At 34.2% G+C, this 21,515-nt stretch overlaps 1 protein-coding gene and 1 long non-coding RNA gene across 2 annotated transcripts in view; both read left to right on the top strand.

The window, feature by feature from the left end:
* Positions 1–21,515, top strand: part of LOC129741790 (opioid-binding protein/cell adhesion molecule homolog) — a 404,129-nt gene that overhangs the window by 144,780 nt on the left and 237,834 nt on the right. The gene's annotated exons all lie outside the window — the stretch shown is intronic.
* Positions 18,834–21,082, top strand: LOC129744711 (uncharacterized). Its single transcript, XR_008736974.1, has 4 exons — positions 18,834–19,112; positions 19,168–19,341; positions 19,402–19,522; positions 19,582–21,082. It is a non-coding gene; the product is annotated as an uncharacterized LOC129744711 (long non-coding RNA).

Below are 21,515 nucleotides of genomic sequence, written 5' to 3'. Positions count from 1 at the left end.
CCATCAATCTATGCTGACTTTGAAAGTCAATCTATTTCACCCTTGACCGTTATAGGGGAAAAGTTCGTACAACGCCCCATATGGCTAATACGCGCCACCCTTGTTTTGAAGAATCTGAAACATTTTAAGCCTGCAAAATATTACCAATTTGTTTTAAATGCTGTGATTGGTCATTGCAAGTATGAATTTTTCCTCAAAATGCCCATGTGTCGTGATAATTTCACAATTTAGGTTTTTCTTCATTTCAATCTAAATTTTAAAACACTTTCAATAAGGTGCCACCAGGCTTGCAATTTCTCTTACGAGAATCACCCACGTGCTCGGTTTTCGATTCTCGGTGGAGATTCTCTGAAACGCACCGCAGAGATTTTTAGCCGAACCTCTGTAGAGAATCTGTAAATCAACACGACAGAGCTAACACACACTACAGTGAAAAAATGTTTTCACCACGGAGAGCGACAGCGACGGCAGCTGGCTTGGCTTGTTGCGTTTACCAACACATACGAAGCTGAACCACTCGCCCGAAACATTCATCGTTGATGCTATTATTATGCACACCGTCGTGTTTGTTTTTGTCTTTGCTTTTTGGTGGCTTCAACTAGTCGGTTCTGTGTTTTCACCGGGGTGCTCTACAGTGACAAATCGTCGCACGCCGGAGCTATTGAACTAAGGTGTGTGTGGCTTTTGAAACCGGGGTGCGAATAATGTGTGGAGAGGATCGAAAAATCTCACCCGGGTGATTTGCAACTATCGCACGGGGGTGTTTTTTTCTCCGTTCTCCGTTTTTCTCGGTAGAGAATGGCATCTCTGGGTGCCACCAAGCAGAGAAAAACGAATAAGACAATATTTTCTGACACATCGATAGAGAAGAATCTAAACTATGATTATATGCTAAAAAATTATACAGAACTCGCTAAGGTATGCTATTTATAGGTATATTCCATCACGGCCCATGCGCTCGTTATAACGCGCCAATCGTAGTAGGCTGAAAATAACATTAATTTTTCAAAAAGGCAAATTTTCATTGAAAATGAACAAAAAGTCTAAAACCATATTTTGAGCGTTAATTCAGCCCAAAAAATCTACTTTTAATTTTTTTTTTAATTTTGATTAGTCCATTTTGATTTTCTTTTCAATCAAAGTGTCTGTAAGTATTGGTGTGTTTTTGGTCTTCGGCTGCTTTCGAGTGTGTTCGGCTGCTAGGCGCGTATTGAATTCACAGCGGCGCGAATTTGCAACACAGTTTTGTTCTGTGGCTGTGAATAAGGTTTTTAAAAATCAAGTTTTTGAAGCAACTATAGCAATTTAAGTAATGAAAAATCGTAGGCATTTGTAGAAAACAATTTTCTTCAACGATTGCACCCATTTTTAATACAATTTGTTCATGGAATACATAGAAAATCAGCGATTCGCTTAGATGGCGCATAATTGAGCATGTTCCCCTAAACTGATTCTTAATGAATAAAATGGTAGAAAAACTCATAAAAAAACATTATTCGGGTTTTTGTTAAAAGTTTTCCATCAAAATATCAATTAATGGCGTAGTTTTTAAAAGTAAAATATGATCTTGAGCGGAACCATTTTTGATCTTGAGCGGAACTACTAGCTTCCGGAATAAACCGCTAGGTGCGCTGCCTTATGTCTAATGTCTCACACGCTTTTTATACCCCTGAATGTATGCAGAACCTTTGTATTTTTCTTATTATGTCAGGTTTAGGGACAGAAAAGATGTAAAATTAAGTTCGAACAGAACCAAAAATTACTTTAATTGGTGTAACAGCGTACCAAACCATGTACACAAAAAGTTTAATTTTTTGGGGTACAAGAAATGTGTTTTTGATTCTTTCTTTCAGAAGGACGACGCGTAGGAAAGGAGAAGGAAGGTTTTTATATATGTATGTGTATGTTGGTAATCCACCATGGGTGCACGGATTCACCGCAGTTTCTGCCAAAGTATGGGTTCACATGCATTCCTTAGATTATTAGGTTCGACAAATCTCCAATGCAGCGCGCCACCATACCCGGACCCCATAGCTTCGTATGAACTGTTTTGTGGTGAATGTATTGCGTGTGTTGATGTAGGTATATTTTGGAAGAACGAATCAATCAGGTGGGCTAGTTTACTTACAGGTATTCCGGCATCCGTGTATATACCTGGCCAGCTGGCAACTGATTGAACATTCCAATTATATAGTCACTTATATAATAAAACACATCTTACCTGTCGGCCCGCTTATGGGATTCGAACCCAAAAGTTTTTCTTGCCGATACCGGGAATCGAACCCAGTACGCCTGGCGTACCAATACCAGACTCGCGCCAGCCTATCCACTAGACCACATCGGCGCTCCTCGTAGAAGGAAGGCTTTTATACATATTTTTTGGCATAATTCGAGAACAAATGTAGCCAATAAAGTAAAGTCATTATTTCAGAATAAGAATCAATCTGCCATTAATATTCGAACTACATATAAGAAGCAGCTTTCATTTAAAGAGGTTGTTTTAGGTGTTCAAATTCGAATTCAAAACGATATAACACCTAATAAAGAAAAAATTCGAATTGTTTTTTACATAAACTAGCTGACCCGGTAAACTTCATTTTACCTTCTAAAGTATAAATCGTAATAAATGTTTAATTTTATCTACACGTCCTTAGCTACATCGTGCTCGCGAATAGATACTTATGGAAATCGTAACAAATAAATTTGAATTTGTATTGGAACCACCTTTCATAAAAAGTGAGATCCTTGAAACTATTATACAAACCATCTCTGACCCAAAAAACCCTCGGATACCAAATTTCACTTCATTCCGACCGACCATTCATACCTGATGTTGTTACAAATAAAACGCCTCCATTTTTATATATAAGATTCCTTGAGTTTTACAAAGTGTAGGAAAGAACACCGGGTTTGCTATGTTATAACACTTAACGATTCAATTGGTGGCCTGGTACTGAAAACCTTATCCGATTCCATTGTGTTTGATTTTACACTTGAACTCGAACTGGAAATCGGATTGAGAAATAATTACATTATCAATTGAGCTAATTATTTAATGTTCCCTTAAATCTAATATATAAAGATGAGTTGGACTATATATGTTTGTTTGTTTGTATGCACCTTATACAAATCCACACCGCTTAACCGATCAGCCTGAAATTTGGTACGGAGATGTAGTTGAACCAGGGTAAGGTTTTAGTAATAGTTCTGAGCCCCTCCCACTTAAGAAAAGGGACCCTCCCATACAACTTTCGGTTTTATTGACACGAATCAAAAGTCATGGCACCCATTTTGTCATCCGATTTTTTTTCCTTTGGCGGGGTTATTTTCACCATCACCATGGGCCGGGCATTAGAAACGACCATCCAGAGTTCACGTGTACTGAAAGCAAATCAAAGCTTGCTAAGCATTAAATATTTGAATGGGGAAATTTTGGCGGGTGTTTTTATTCTTTCTTCTGTTCAAATCACGTGGTACTGGTACGAGATATTCTGATGCAATAATCAGCCAACATTTTGGATTGAAAAATACAACTAGCCTGTTAGTAATATTTTGACTAGAATTGTAGAACTATTCAAAGTGCTCCGTACCGCCCTTGGGGGCGGCTTTGGGAGTCTTCAATCATATATAGTGAACAGTGAATTTACTTTTTTATCTGAATAACTATTTGGACTGAGTTCTGAAAACTAATCAAACGATTTTCATAAATTCTAGCTTTTTAGAACCAACCATTTTGATATTCCTGGAGTTTCCATAGAAAAAGAAAAGTTACGTTTTTAGATTTAGAGTTATAAGGCTACGATTTCAACGCATTGATAACCATCGGGGAAATCAATCGGGAGATTAGAAAATTTATTAGATAACTAAATCAGAGGGTTTTTAGTTTTTTACAATTCAAATTCATTGGCCAATCTATAACATTTGAGTTATTATTCGTCATCAATGTGTTCAATTCTACCATCCAATTCTAATAATCTTTACATTGATCACTGTTCACAATGATTAATGGGATACAGCTGGAAAAAAATCAATTTCCCCTTTCCCTCTACCTCCCCCCCTCCACTCGAAATTTCCAAAATAACCCGAAGGGGAAATAAATATAGTTTGAAGTATTTTAAGTTAATTTAAAAAAAAACAAATATCCTAAAGATTACAACACCAAAAAAAAAATTGGAAAGACTGACTTGAGTTATTTCACCTTTTTAATTCTTGATTCATAGGTTTTGTGCAATGACAAATTATAAAATTTTGTTGCATACAAGCTTCCGTGCAATTTATTCCAATTTATTTGTTTTTGGTATTATGTTTTATTATACCCCTCCCCCCCTCGCGATGTTCCAACTCCGAGTGACAAAAGAAGAAAAATTTAAATAGAACTCAAATACAACCTTTATCATAATATTATAAAATGGGCGATATTGGTTCCGAGATGATTTGTTTTCGATTACTCAAAAAACTATTAGTAGGAATTTCAACATTCAAGAAAAACTCATCATAAAACAGTGTGAAATAAAATAGCGGAAAAAAACACACATACAATTGGAAACTTGCAAAGTGAGCCTCCGAGGTTCGGAAGTTTATTTTCATAGAATTTTCTAAGTAAATAAAACTCAAATATACCACTTAACAGGGAGATCATCCATTTTGAAAAGCGGGATTTTCATTAGATGGGGGATAGAAAAGATAAAAAAAACAGTTTTCTCATTTAAAAATAAAAAAATATATTGTCATATCTATTGCAGTGTCCTAAAAATGGTGGATAAATAATGTTTTTTGTGATAGAATTAATAGCATACAAGGGAAATTATTTAAAATTTCTTTTAAAGAAAACCTCATAACTATAAGTCTTTCAATAATATGAAATCGATAAACACAGTAGATAATCTCAATCAAAACTTAAAAAAATATAACTTACAAAAATGAATATAAAGCTTTCAAAATTTCAAAAAGTCAAACGACTCATTTTGATTTATATTTTGATGAACCCGAGCAAGGCCGGGTAAAATCAGCTAGTTTTTAATATAAATAAATTTTATCGTGATTCATAAGAAACTGGAATTTGTTTTAAACTTTATTCTATGAATGAGTTGTTTAGAGCAAGGTTCCCGAAATCACAGAAAAGTCTGAAATTTCACAGAATTTGGAGCAAATTTTATCACAGAATATTTCATACTTAAATTTTCAAATTTTAACGATAACATACTCAATTCTAAAAAAAGGTTACTGAGAATATTTTGATTTAAAATAACGCTCAAGAAATAACCTTTCTAAAGCTATGCAATTTATTTTTGAATAATTAAATAGAAAAATCGGTTCTCCAGTTGAGGGGTGCATGGAATGGGTCATTTTCATTTGAATTGAAGATTACCTGTTTTTTGTGCCTTCTAGCTATCATGTCTGTTTTATCTCTTTAGATGAAATTTCAACGGATTATGGTCCAGTACATTTTAATGCATTATTTAATATTTTTTATTTAAAAAATTACAAAAACATTCAAACTGCAAAATTGTGATGAAATAAGGTATGTCATTGGAGTATGTAAAGAACTTATGTGAAAAAAAAACACTTATCATTGTGGCAAACCAAGAAATCCCAACTATTCAAATGTTGAATAAGATTTGTAGATGTTTCAAGTTCACCAATGCAAGTTCACTTGGCATCAAATTACAAAATAAAAGTTTTTTTTTTTCATTCAGTGCATCCCCGGAGATCAATTAACTTCTCCTGGAACGGTGTTGATGTCAAACTGTGCTGTTCATTCAATGGGTTATCTACTGAATTGGCTGAAAATTGTGTCATGCTGCAAAAAATCTGGCATAGGTATCAAAAGCAACGCCCCCTTCTTGACAACACAATTGCCATTCGGTTTCCATTAATTGGTAGCAATAAAATACGACTTCATTAAAATGTTTCGCTGACACCAGAGGAATTTATTGTGAATTTTTCTGTGATGGGATCCGAATGAGAATGATTAAACTTGCAGGAAGGTCTGGAGTTTCTGAAAAAAATCCTGTTCGGAAGAATTGAGCTTATTCAACAAGCAAAAATAATTCTCACGGAAAATTTAAATATTCAAATTCAATCCCCTTTCAATTCGGCGGGTATTTGCTCAAACGGTTGACAGCTGGGTAAAAATAAATCAATCACAAACGGGAATTCTAAGCTCAGAAAACATGAAACGGAAACCATCCCTGCTGCCACTCGGTAACGAATTGAGCCGCCATCAGGCCATATGCCAGGCCATGTCATGGCGGGCGGGATAGAGATTTTAATGTCAACGATAATAATTTATGTATGCACTGTGCCCGGCAGACAGGAGCAAATGGTAGGGAGGGGTTTCGAAGAGACGGGGGAGGGGGAGGGTCGACCAATATCGGAATGACTTCTGACCCGGCTAACCCAACATGAATCGCAGGATTTGCGCTGAACTCGGTTCGCTTGAATGGATATCCGAGGGCCTGGGTTTGGAAAACAGCCGGACCGCGGAAGTGGGAGGGGAACTGTCAAGAGAACGACGACGACGGCAGATCGTTTGCTTAGTCGTAAAACCGTTTAATTGGATCAATTTGGAAGTGTTTCGGGAAATGCGTGCTTTATCGCGCCGGTTTCTTAATATAAAAAGGACCGGAGTCTTTTGGGATTTTTCGGGACGGAAATGGAAGTTAAGTTTGCCAGAGAGTATCAAAGCGATAGTATCGTTTTTTTTTGCTCCGGGGTCTGTTGAGTTTCATTGATTTGAAAATTTAATTGCGAAAAGGTTTTGAATTTTATTCACTTTAAATTGCAAAAATCAACAATTCGATGGATTTTGAATGAATAAACTGGAATCCTTGGAATGAGTCTTTCTTTACATTTAAAAGTAGTAATCGATAAACGAAGCCTAAAATTGTATTTTATCATTCTTTTCAGAAATTCAACATAACTTTATCTTTCTCAACTTTTAATATCAACCATAACATAACTTAAACTTTTAAGTTTATCGCAAATATGTATTAGAAAAATCTAAAAAAAATAGGCCTGCTCTAAACTGCTGTTAAATAAAAAAGTAATAGAAACCCGATGAAAAAGCTATAAAAATACTTATTTCTTTGATTAAATCTTTAAAGATCTTTCGCAGCCATAAGGAAGACCAATCTCATCATAGAAAGCATAAATAAGATGTTGGTTTCAAACTATCGTTTAAAAATCATCATTATCGGCAATAAACGTATAACCGTTATTGAAAACGTAAAAACGATTTTGTTTTTAAAAAATATACAAATCCAACTGGTACACTTTCAAGAAAACTTAGTTTTCTCATTAAAGCACAAGGAATTCGAAAAGCTTGTTTGAACGAAATTCCTTGAAATCGAGAAAGTTATGTAACAATCTCTTTTTTTTTCCTTCAAAGTTGCTTTAGGCTTGATAAGTTTAAAAAAAATCATGTATAAAAATCTTTTGAATACAAAAAGTCTTTGAGCCCTCCAGAAAGTATTCTCAAAAGAACGTTATTGGTACCTTATAAATCCTTTTTGGTTCAAAGGATGTTGGCGGTATAGTAGGGTAAAATTTTTGTGAAAAACTCCATTCGGGATCTCAAGATTACAAAAATGCTCAAAAATGTACATTTTTCGTCATTTAATTTCGTTTGAACCAATAGATTAAAGTTCTATGACTTTGTTTGTTCATTAGATCGTCTCAAGTTTTGAATGAAAATTGGTAATTTATACATTTTTGTACTTCCCATAACTTTTTATGTTTATTTTCATTGCCACAAATAGCAATAATAATAGTTTTGTAAGCAATTCATCGAGCCCTGAATTAGCGCAACGAAATTTAATTTTGTATGGAAATTTGTATAGGATAGCAAAATTTTGCATTAACAAATCACCAGAGATGTAACGAAACTTCTTGAAAAATTTACTTTTGGGTTTTAAATATTCCTTGATTTTGGCGATACATTTCATATAAACAAACCTTGAACTTAACTTTTACCCCGAAAAAGATACTCGATGTTATGCAAAAAAAAAATTATAATATTTTTTTTTTAATTTAATCTTTTTTGATTGCTCTTTTGGAAGCTCTTAGTCGTAGAATGAAAATAAAAAAAAATCATCAAAAAGCTGCTTTGCATAGCCAATAAATTTGTTAATCTTGAAAAAAATATTTCTAGACATTTTTGAAAACTCTAGCCAGCAAAACCAGCCATTTTTGAATAATTCCCATCGAATTCATATTTTTTATTTTGAAATGGGTATCACTTTGCTGAAAGACTTAGCTAATTTGAATTTTCAGGATCATTGTTTTCCATTCAAATTTCCAAACAAAAATGAATAGCGTTGCGCTAATTCATGAATCAACCAAATCATCTCAAATTTTACACTGAGGCCCAAACTTTAACTAGATTCACTTTGAAAAAATGATAAATTTCCAAGTAATAATTTGATGAATTCCAATATTTTTTTTCTAGAACTAGTAGTAAAATAACTGGAGCAAACTGAAGCAAACTAACAAGAGCACGATAATAAATGTCTATTCTCTATGATTATTTCTATCCTAGAAAGAATGTATTTTTGAAACGAGTGAACAATATATAGCTGCTCCCTCGAAAAACCATAAAATTTACCAACTCGATTATTATAGATTCCTGAAATGTGACGAGGCACACGTGGTAGCAAATGATTTATTTAAATTGAAAAATACAATGATGAGTGTTTGATTAAGCTCACTTTCTTTTTAACGGTCTGTTGAGAAGTTCTCTCAGATTAATAAAAAAAAGTTCTGGTCCAGAGAAAGTAACGAGCGTTTGAAAATCGAAACTTACATTGTAATTGGGGTTCAAGGAAACGATTCAATGCAGAATAAATTTAATCAAACACGCTTTGTGTTGTGACAGCCTTTATTCAGAACGATTTTGGCACATGGCACAACAATAACAGAAGATTCAAAACAAAAATTATTAAGAACTCAAAATTGATACAAAATATAAAAATTTCAAAAACTCAAAAAATAACACCAAAAAAAATAAAAATGGCGAAAAAGTATATTTAAAAAGTTAAAAAAATGATAAAAATAACAATTATGATAAAAAAAAATTCTGAACATAAAAAAAGTTGTAAATGTGTCCGAAATGTGATAAAAAATAACAAAAAAGGTAATTAAGGAGAGAAAATCTGACTCAAACTTATGATAAAATCTCAGAAATTTCCAGGTTCAGAATTCAGGTGTTAAAAAAATAAATGTAGGCAATCAAGTCAGAAATTTGTCTCGCCTCTGGTAGAATTTATTCTTGAATTACCCTTGACTTGAGACAAATATTTCACGACACTATATGACGTTCATAAATTGAAACTTATTTTTAGTTGTAAATTTAGAGTTGCAATTATATCAACATTTTGTTTTGAAACTTTAAACTTTGTTGGCCAACCTTTGTAAACCCTATCTTTTCTTTAAAATAAGTTTTTATTAAAAAAGTGTAACTTAACAAGTTCAGATTTTGAAACCAACCACTTCTTCAAAATCAAGTAATCGAATTCTAATTTTATACATCAACTAGCTGACCCGGTGTGCTTTGCTACACCTTTCATGATCAAATGATATTTTCAAAAATTATTCAAATTTATTGTTTTATTGGCATTATTTTAAATCAAATTATAACATATTTCATAAGCAACCACTACAAAATGAGAGCTGCAGCTGGAGTTTCGAATTGCAACACAAAGATAACTTAAACAAATATTCTAAATCTTACTCTATAAATTTGTGTTAAAGATCTGATAATTTTAATCTGTCTGTATTCCCAATTCTATCATCCTACTGCAAGAAAGGGTACTCAAATACTTTTTGATGCCAAATATGGTTTCATTTGCTCGATTAATTCTTGAGTTATGCAAAAAATTGTATGGAAGCCCCTCTTTACCGCTTTATATCTTTCCACTGAAAAAACGTGGGTTATCTCTCGTATCTAAATTCCCTCACATGATATGGTAGATATGGTTCAATTTGCTCGATCTACTCTCCAGTTATACTGAAATTTGTAAGGGGAGGGGTCTCCTCCTTTTCATCCACCTCTCTGAATGATGTGTCAAATAATCATAGAGTCACACAAAAATGATTTTCCATGTTAAGTATTGTCCATTTCTCGGATTTTGTAAAATAAAAGTTAAATGTAAGCTTCCCTCTTCCCTTCCTATATTCCATGCCATGCCAAATTTGGTTTTATTTACGTAGTAAATTTTTGAGTTTTGTATAAACTTGAAAGGGAGTACCATCCCCCTTTCCGTTCTCTTCTTTCAATAGAGGGGTGATAACTTAATATTCATAAAAGTATTTTTCGTACTCAAATACTTTTTGATGCCATATTTGGTTTCATTTGCTCGATTAATTCTCGAGTTATGGAAAAAAAAAATGGAAACCCCCCCTTCCTCCTTTATATCTTACCGCTTAAAAGGTGCGGCTTCAAATTATAATAGAAACATTTCTCGTATCCAAATACACTCACATGTCAAATATGGTTCAATTTGCTTGATCAGCTCTCCAGTTATACTGAAAATTGTAAGGGAGACCTCGCCTCCCCCTTTTCATCCAGCTCTTCGAAAGAGTGAGGGATACCAAATATTCATAGAAGCATTTCTTGTACCCAAATATCGTTCCATGCCAAATTTGGTTCCATTTGCTGTTTTAGTTCTTGAGTTATGCAGTAAAAATTGTATGAAACTCTCCTCCCTCTTTCCTTCCTTCCCGCTGTAAGAAGGAAGGGGTCTCAAACAATCATTAGAACATGTCACGTTCCCGAATACCCGCCCATGCCAAGTTTGGTTCCATTTGCTTAATTACTTTCTTAGTTATGTTGAAAACTATAAAGGAGGCCCCTCCCCCTTTATATCTCCCTACTGGAAAAAGGGAAGGGTCTCAAATTATCATAGAAATATTTTTCGTATCCAAATACCCTCCCATGCCAAATTTGGTTCAAATTGCTTCATTAGTTTTTTAACTATATAAAAAAATATGAAAGAGGCCCCTCACCCTTTCAACTGGAAAGAGGGAGGGGTCTCAAATAATCATTGAATTATTTTTCGTATCCAAATACCTTCACATGCCAAATTTGGATCCAATATCTTGATTAGTTCTCGAGTTATAAGAAAAATTGTAAGGTAGCCCCCCTCCCCCCTTCCTATCACGCCATTGAAAGGAGGGAGGGGTATCAAATATTCATAGAAATATTCCTCGTTCCCAAATACCACCCCATGCCAAATATGATACCATTTGCTTGATGGGTTCTCGAGTTATGCAAAAAATTGTCTTTTGTTTGGGAGGCCCCTCCCCCCCCTTCATGAGAGAGCCAAGTTTCACGCAAACCGGTTCAGTAGTTTCCGAGTCTATAGGGAACAGACAGACAGACAGACAGACAGACAGACAGAAATTCATTTTTATATATATAGATATGTTAGAAGCCATGTAACAGCCATGTTTATCGCTAATGATGGTCATTCCTAAAAAGATTTATTGACAAAAATCGTTTATGTCATTTCATATATTATGCTGATATTTCAGTCTCAATGCTTTTTTTGTGGTTTTTCGCTTTCTTGAATGCTCAAAATCACATTCAGAAAAGTTTTGAAAAATTCCACAAGGCCACAAAATTAATATTCTTCCGAGTTGCACAGAATATAAAAGCTTATTGTTAATAATTTGGGTGTCTTGAATCTAAATATGTAACTTTTCCATCAGCATCTGTTATTGAAATAACTTTTGAAAATTAGTTGAAATTATTTAAGAGGATTTTGCACTTTTTTGAAAAAAGAAAAACTTAAAACTACATTAAAAAATATAAGTTTTAAATCAATAAGCAACTTCCTTTTAGATTTCAAGTAATTTTTAGTTCTGCTAGAATAGTTAAAATTGTTTCCAACTTATTTATCCCCATTCTACGATCTTTAATGAAATTTTGAAGCAAATTAAATTTTAGATAATTTAAAGGCAAAATTCCAACGGTTTTGCAAGTTTCATCAAATTTTTTAAATAAAATGAGAAATACTTGAAATGATGTCTTTTTCAAATTTGTTAAACTAAAGTATTCTACTTTTTAAGATCATGCATCATCATCAAAATATTATTCCTTAAGTATCCAGAATCAGATTTTAACATTAATGTAAATTTGCAGCTTAATCCATTATCAATGATTGATTTCACTTAAAATATTTACATTTTAAACTCATAAACTTCAAATAAAGAAAATTTAAACTGAAAGATTAAATTTGACAATATATCAAATCATTAAACCATTGACGAAAGTCGTGTTCATTTGGAAAATAAATCCTCCATAAATGATAAAAAACCCGATTTAATACACTTAACAGTGGATTAGAGCCTTTCTTACAGTCTATAAATAATATTTGGATACACATGACACAAAATAATAAATAAATGATAGTTTTATAAATTCAGAGTTATGATTAAAGGATTTCGAACGTAGTAAATCCTAAATGAATTTAAGAAGTTAGGATTCAAAATTTTGTATAGGATGAAGGTATTTTGAAATAATTAAAATTTTCACATAAATAACATAATTGTAAACTAGTTCAAATTTTTTGATTGATTGAATTCTGGAATATTTTGTATGATCCCGTTTCAATGACATTATGATCTTATATCAATAAAATAGAAGAGGTCTAAAAATGAAGAATATAATTTTTAAAAGGATTCCTAATAGTGTGTTTCTAATAACTCAACCTCTCAAGTAAAGGAAGCGAATAAATTGAAAAAAATTGAGTAAGATTACAATTGCTAGAGTAAAATACGATGCTTCAACGTAGGTTACAATAATCGATCGAATTAACTATAGATATTAAACATTTTGACAACTTTGAAACGTCAATATTTTCAATTTGTCATTTTGTCAATTAGGCTGGAACAAATATCAATTTCTTCTTTTGTCACCCCCCCTCCCTTCGGAATTTCCAAAAATCCGAAGGGGGGAATAAATAAAGTTTGAAGTATTTGACGTAAATTTCGACAAAAAAATTAAAATATCCGAAAGATTAAAAGACCAAAATACAAATTTTGGAAGGTGGAAGTTTTTTCACCTATTGTATTCTTGATTTCATTGATTTATTCAATAAGAAATAACTTGATTTATAGGTTTTGTGCAATGATATAGTGTGCAATTTCATTGCATACAAGTTGGTGCAATTTATTCCAATTTATTTGTTTTTCGCATTATTTTTTATTGTCCACCCCCCCCCCCCCCCTTGCGACGTTCCAACTCCGAGTGATAAAAGAAAGATTTGAAATTTGTTCCGGCCTTATGTCTATTTTATCATTTTTGTCAATTTTGTCAATTTTGTCAATTCTATTAATTTTGTCAATTTTTTAAATTTTGTAATTTTTGTAAATTTTGTCAATTCTGTCCATTTGGATAGTTTTGTCAATTTTGTGAATTAAGTCAATCTAGGCTATTTTGTCAATTTGGCCTAGGTAGGGTAGTCAATTTAGTCTGTTTAGTCAATTTTGTCAATTGTCACCCTGAACTCTCATCAACCTGTGGATCCCTGGCAGCGTGATCACCGATCAATCGTCTTCACGGCACCATTGAGCATCCACCCGGACCGCATCCAGGTGGAACATTCTAATGCTTTCTAGTTTATCTCCGTTAGGAGTTGTTAGCAAGCCACAACAACACAGTCAGACACACCTGTTCTAACTGCGCGGTCGTCGGCCGCACCAAAAATGAGCCTCAACTGTAACCACCATTGCCACCAGCCACCCGAAGCCTAGTAAGTATTAACTAGGGAAAGGAGTAGCAGTGGCAATTTACGGCCATACAGCGGACCAGGGGCAAACGAGCATCATTCACCCCGACGAGACTAGAGATTTACAGATGTACAGACTATATGACAACATGTTACATAAGTGATCGCTGTACAGTTTCAGTTTACTGCCCGCAACATTGCCGACATACGCGAACATGTGATATCTGTCCGAAACATTATAAATCCGGACTGCAAAGCTTGATTGAGACTTGCGAGACGTACAAAGTAGCCTCTCTATCCCCGCGAGCTTAAAGCTCCGTTCATCAAAACCCGTTATAGGTTGGGCAACTGATATTGACACAAAATTAAAATAAGTAATATATTGAGATTATCAACGGATTCGATTAGATTACACCATTTAAAAATCATTTGAATCTGATTCTGCAGCTACAACTAGAAAAGATAGGAAACAAAAATATAATTCTAAAAACAGAATCTGTAATTTGAAACCCGTTTATTTTAGTATAAAATCATAAAATCTCATGAATTAACCCCATGACATTATAATATGTAGAGGTAAATCCTAAATTCAAATTGAGGCGCTTGGGATCAGAGGGGTACAAGTGCTTAAATGATAGTTTCGAGAAAACGCGCTTCAAAGTTGGGAAGGTGTTCGAGTTTTCATATATTTTTCGAATTCGAGCAGTTTTAATTCAATCAAACAAGTGTTAAAAAATTATTAAAAAATGTGAGTTTTGCACCGTTAGGTATACTTAACTCAAAACTGATGATTTTGGCACTTACACCCCTCTGATCCTGAGGGCCTCAATTATTCTATTTTTTATCAGAAATATGTAGGTAAATTTTGAATCCTCAACCAGGATTTCAATTCACAACTGTGAATTACAATTCCAAAATCATATTTGAATCTGATATTGTTATTTTAATATCATTTTGAACTGAATGATGATTTTTTAATTTGAACTGTGATTCTGAATTGTGAGTTGCATTTAAATTTGAATGCTATTTAGATGCTGGTTTTTGAATCCAAATTATGAATTATAAAATGTAAATTGAATTTGCATTCCGCGTATGGATTTGAATTCGTTTCACAATGTTAAGTTAAGCCAACAATTGGAGAAATCAAAATTCGAATGGGAATCGAATGTAATGGTATGAGTAATTGAAACTAAGATTACTGTCATAATAATCAAAAAAATTTTTGAACAAATAAATTTACCATGAATCATGGACCACTAATTGACTACTAGGAGGTATGGCACTGCTTGAATGAGCGCGCAAACGGTTTGAAAAAAATCAGTCTGAATCGAAATATTTTGTACAAACCACCCTCTGTGGCATAGTGTATGGTCTTGTTTGTACAATATTCAGGAAATTTACTCAGCCCCAGTCGAGGTGGCGGTGATTTTTTATTGTTACTGTTATCGCCAGCCATTTTTTGTGTTCGCGCGAAATACGTTTGTATCGTGTGTGGGCGAGCATAGATCAAACAATCGTCTTGGAATCATCGAATTTTATTCAAATGTGGTGTAGTCTATTACCCGTGTAGCGATTGTTATCTAGAAACAATCAATAAAAACCATTATTTTATTGACATTTCATAAACAATTGAATTTTTTTTGTAGCATTTAAATAGCTATGTATGAAGCCGACGGTTCAAAGGAAAATTAGGTGATAGGTTAGGAGAATAAATTGATCCAAAATTAGTTTTCGTTTGGCATGTTATTTTCATCAGTTATCAAATATTGATTTTATTTACTGAAAACTGACTTTTAAATGCCACATCATTATAAAAACACAAAACACAGTTACACCATTAAATACGGTAAATAAGTTCAATCAAACATCGGTTTCCGAAAAGAGCATAAGAACAATTAAAGATCATGGAATATTAGATATCCTGATCAGGCAATGCCAGTCAACCTAAATGATTCTCCTTCCAAGCGGTTGCTTGATTATTGAAAGATGATAGTATTTTTTGTGGAACCGTAGAACAAGTTAAAAATTTTAAGCCTTTAATGTGTAGCGCTGTATATAAATTCGAGGTTTATTCATCCTTTAAAGTAAAATGATTAAACGCAGACGAGAAATAAACTTATAGTTAATGAGATTCATTTATCACTAATTTGATGTTAGCAATCTGCTAACTAGTTTCAAGAATTTACGTTCAAAGATTTTGACCAAGCTGAATAGAACAAAATCTATTCATTATTATGAGCACGGATACCTCAATCAAAAAATATGAGCACGGTTATGCTAAAGTGTGCGTATTAGTTTTCTTATGGTGTCTAACGGTTTCTTTTACCTTTCCTGGAAACTTGTTGATTGGTGTTGTGCTAAATTTCACAACAAATATGTGGCAAGGTTTCGTGCTGATGGTGATCGGCCATGTTCGGAGAGAATTTTTGGTCTTGTGGAACATTGTGTTTTTTGACAAGGAAGCAGTCTGAAAATAACCTTAGCTAAATCTGCTTTTAGTTGGACGTTTGGCAAACGATCATCTAGTTCCCATGCATAGGTATTTCCACTTGTTTCCTTTCGTTTTTGTCCAAGGCTGTCTCGTTGTAACTTCAAAGTGCCTTTGGGTCTGCGACCGTAAATTTGTTTCCTTTAGTGAGAAAAGGGTAGAAATTTTACATTCCTAGATAGGCTCAAACTTATGGTTTCGCTTACCGGTAATGATGTTGAATTAAATTCTCGATCCATATTGTGCCTCGAGTCTGGTAGATGTTAGTTCCCAGTCATCATACGATCAGAAGAATACCTGGTTTTGGACTTATGAAGATATTGCGACCGAAACTTTTCTCTTTTTCTCGATGTAAATAATTACAACAAACACATTCACTCTGAACTGCAAATACCCGACTACGGTTTATTTAATGCATTATTTACTGACAGCATGCTGTCAGCTATAGATGTTGCCAAATAGTGATACCACAAAAATAAAATTAACTGAGTATTGTGTATTCTGAAGACAATAATTCGCTCAAATTTGTAGGACACGTAGTCGTTGACAGCGTGCCTACAGCTACGGGTGGTTGCATATTGAGGAAAAGTAGGCAAGGGGTACCAAAAGTTTCTCATTGGTGGGGGGTGGAAACGGAGCGCTTTTTGACAGCGAATTGTTCGCCTACCATGCCTCGGATTACGATTGCCTGTCACAAGATGGACGATTCCGTGTATTGGTATAAGAACACGTCTCGGTGGTACGTTGTACGTCTCGGTGGTCGAGTGGTTAGCGTGCTAAGACGGTAATCGCTTGTCCGCTGATGACATGGGTTCGATTCCCATCTCGGTACTGGGTGTTTAATGTTAATCTTAAGTTGTCCATGTCATTTATTCAGTCTGTAGAGCCTAAATCGGCTAAGACGGTGTATGTCTTTTTAAACACACCCGAAGCTGTACACGCCCTGGTCGTTGAACATGATTTTTAGGAAAAGTAGAAAAAACTATGAAAAGAGAAATGTTTACAAAAGAGTTGGCTTTTATGTATTACTTACAGTCATTGCGCAGTTCAAAAGTAAAAATAAGAAAAAAGAAAAATATTTGCATGTCGTTATATAATTTTGCAAAGGATGAAACATAAATTCATGAAACTAAATTGTACAGATTAAGAAGTCAAGATAAGTTTGTCTTCAAATAAAGACAGCGAGAATAGAGTATCAATGATTCTAACACAGAGTCCAATGATCCGTAAAATATATTTTCAAAATCAATTAAGAACATGAATATAAAATTCAGGATTACAATATAAAAAAAGGTCTCCAACCATGTGTTTCAAATAATTCAACATTTGCTCTGGATAACCTATGGAGTCAAGACAGCGAGAAATTAGTATCTATGATTCTAACATAGAGTCCAATGATCGGTAAAATATATTCTCAAATTTGCATATATGAGGCCTTCAGGATCATAGGGGTGCAAGTGCCAAAATCATCAATTTTGAGTTAAGTATAACCAGTATAACCAACGGTTTTTTATGTTTCAATGTACATCTGGTGCAAAACTTAGATTTTTTATAATTTTTTTAAACACTTTTTTGATTGAATTAAAACTGCTCGAATTCGAAAAAATATATATTGAGCACCTTAACAACTTTGAAGCGCGTTTTTTCGAAACTATCATTTAGGCACTTGGCCCTCTGATCCCAAGCGCCTTAAATGATAATTTTTAAAATTTTCAGTTTAGTAAATGGTATGTGGGGCTGGTCTCAACGCATAAGTATATCGATCATAAAAAAAACATACCGATCAAAATCAATTAGAATTAGAATTAGAATTAGAAAATTAGAATATTCGTAGAATTAATTTTAAGACAATTAACCGTAAAACCCAAAACTTATGCAATTTTTCTAATAAAATGGGTTTTTTCTTCTCAATCATTGAGTGTTTGCATTGAAAGTGTTTCCGTTTTAAATTTGCTCATACACCGGTGGGGAGTGGGTGTTTTAGCCGATTCTAAAATTTCAAGTTGTGCTAATACCACAGAGAACAGACGTACAAGCTAGCCCACGAATCTTGTGTAAAATCCCAACACCCTTTTTGATTTTTTGTGAGTTTATATATGATTACGCCTTTTCGAAAACTGAGCACTTTAAAGTTGATTTGTGACTTTTGAACGGCGCAATAGATGGCACTGTTTGTAGTCGATTTCTAACGTATTTTTTGGTGATAACATTTGAAATTTTACACACCTTTTTGACGATTTTTTGTTCGAGCTTGTACGTCTGTTCTCTGTGCTAATACTGGAATACTTAAAACCAATATTTACACCTGAACCGTTGCAGGTGCTCTTAAGAAGGCGAATATAAAATTAAAGATTACAATATAAGAAACAAACACAAATCGTCGCCAGTGTATTGCTACCTCACTAACTCACACGCTCTCTCGCAACACTGATAAAATTTTTGGGGCAACACCGCCCGATGGCAGTGCAACACCAAGTCAAAACCAGTGCAAAACTGTCCGAATAAACAAACAGCTTGACAGCACTTAGCGGTGCACCAGTGCAACAATAGTGCAACACTCGACATAAACAAATACGGTATCATCATTAGATTTAATTTTGATTCGCAAGTTGAATTAAGTTAATTTGAGTTGTAAAAAATAACTTTGCTCAAATTTGAGTACAAAGATATAGGCGACAATTGCGTGCCATTTGGAACTTCAGTTTTGCTAGTTGATCGTGTTGTTTTGGTTGCATGTGTTATTTTAATTCGATCCGCTGAAAACTGTCTCGACTCCCGACTTTCAAATTCCGGCTCAATTGTCTCGACTGTGGGCTGTTCCTGGAGTCCGGTTGTTGTTTCGAAGACAGAATGCTGACATTGGATGGTGTTTTCTGGCTGCTGTTAGCTTTCAGGTGAGTTTTATCTTGTTTAACGCTAAAATAATATAGTGCAAATTTCACCTTCCAGCTATTGGAAAAGGTGCCCCGGGCGATGCGACTCAGCCGAAGACTAAATAAACCGGCTCAAATGTCTCGACTCGGATCGGACTGGAGGATGTGGGCTGTTCCTGGAGCCCGGTGGTTGTGTCGAAGACAGAATGCTGATATTGGATGGCGCTTTCTGGCTGCTGTTGGCTTTCAGGTGAGTTTTTTCTTGTTTAACGCTAAGATCATATTTTGTAGTGAAAATTTCACCTTCCAGCTATTGAAAAAGGTGCCCCGGGCGATGCGATTCAGCCAAGGACTAAATAAACGCCAGTTTTTTTGGAGTGTACCAATATAACTTGGACAGAAATTTATTTCAAAATCTGCAAGATGTTAAGGTAAGATGCTTCTTGAATTAATTTGGCTTGAGGTTTTTCTTAAATTTGTATATTTATAGGCTGTCGTGATACATTAGATTCTCGTGGAAACTTTTCCTACGCAAAGGTTCCGGCGTTCCCTGGCTGAGACTTTCGGAGCAGTGCCGCGCTCGGAGGCTTTTGGATTCCAACGCTGCTGCTAACTGTGATGGCAGTCCAAACGTACCATATAGCGGTGCCGGTTCGGCTGACTATGAACTCGGAACGGCCACTTTCCGCAGCTATTGTCGGTTTACGGGGTGCTTTCGAAACACGTGGCGTATACCAGTTCAAATCTTTCTTCGTGTTGATGTTTTTGTTTGTGAAGTTTTCGTGTAAGATACGATATATGTTCCAATAAGTATTATCAAGTATTATCATCATGTTTATATTGACAGTCAAATTGACTGATTTTGTTATACAAAACTAAAACAAAATCGAATAAAAGTTTGATGCGATTTGATTTTAGTATTGATATGTATGGAAAAACACATTTTTTGTTACTATTCGAAAATTACTCCAATAAGAAAAAAGCGATCAATTTTGAAATTTTCAGCTTAGTAAATGGTTTGTCGGCCTGGTCTACATGCGTGGGTATATCGATCATAGAAAAAAACATACCGATCAAAATCAATTAAGAACATGAATATAAAATTAAAGATTACAATATAAAAAACACCATTTAAATATCATCTGAATCGAAGATTACCATCTGTTAAAAGAGTTTAACTATTTTATAACAGATTTATAAGACTTTCTCATAGTTTAACTACAAATTCGATTAAATTTTAGAGGTTTTCATAAAAATCAGAACAATTCAGGACATTTAGGCACCAATTTTTAAAACTCAGGACAACTCGAGAGTTTTTAAAAGATTAAGACGGTCTCTCGAAAATCAGGACAAATCCCGATAAATTAGGTTACCTGGCACCTCTGAGCACAAGAGAAACAACAACAACAACTGAACAATTGTAATGCACGTCAGAGGTACCAGGTGTCCTGATTTTTCAGGACTTGTCCTGACTTTCGAGAGGTTGTCCTGATTTTTCTAAAACTTTCGAATTTTCCTGATTTTTGACAATTTGTTTTCAAAATGTTGAATTGTCCTGGATGTCAAAAAAATCTAAAATCACAATCGAATTTGTAATTGAACTATGAAAACTACGAACAAATCGGTTATGTCCTGATTTATGACAAAACCACCTGGAACCCCTTATTTACGTACATAACTATAACTATGCCCAGGGTGTAAGGTGTCCTGATTTTTCAGGATTTGTCCTGATTTTCGAGAGGCCGTCCTGATTTTCGAGAGGCCGTCCTGATTTTTGAAAAACGCTTGAATTGTCCTAATTTTTGAAAAATGGCCCATAAATGTCCTGATTTAAAAAAAAAATTCCAAATTATAACTAAATATATTGCCAAATGACGAGAACATCAAACAAAGCTTAAATAAAGTAGATATAGTAAAGTTAAAATATAGTAAATAAAGCAAGCTTCGAAAACGATGTTTTTTCACTCCTCGATAAAATGCGTGCTTCTTCAAAATGGATCACTTTGAAAATGGCAACGAATGAAAAATATCTCAATGTCAACTCTTTTGGCCATTTTATAATTTTGACATGAGAACTACCATCATGATTGCATTTTTTTCCAAAAATGCATTGAAAAGCAACAATATTAAATTATTAATTAGGTAACCATATAAAATGGTTAATGAAAATGAGCGTGTGAAGAAATTGATATGGTGTGCTTCGTTCTCCCGCACGCACCCCTTCGTCGTTTTGTCCATCACAGTGCAACCTGAATATAATGTTAGGCGAAGTAACAATCGCTTTGGTTCCATACAGTGTGGGCACGACGTACTCATCAACGACTTCATTAATTTCGGGGTCGTACCCCTTGGTGAAAACCATCTTTATGATTAGTAATAATTTGGAGCTTCGGTTTCAAAATTTTTGGATTGGTTCGGTGTCAA

Source organism: Uranotaenia lowii, chromosome 2 (assembly GCF_029784155.1).
Source record: "Uranotaenia lowii strain MFRU-FL chromosome 2, ASM2978415v1, whole genome shotgun sequence".
Taxonomy (NCBI): Eukaryota; Metazoa; Arthropoda; class Insecta; order Diptera; family Culicidae; genus Uranotaenia; species Uranotaenia lowii.
This window is presented reverse-complemented; position numbering and strand designations above follow the sequence as displayed.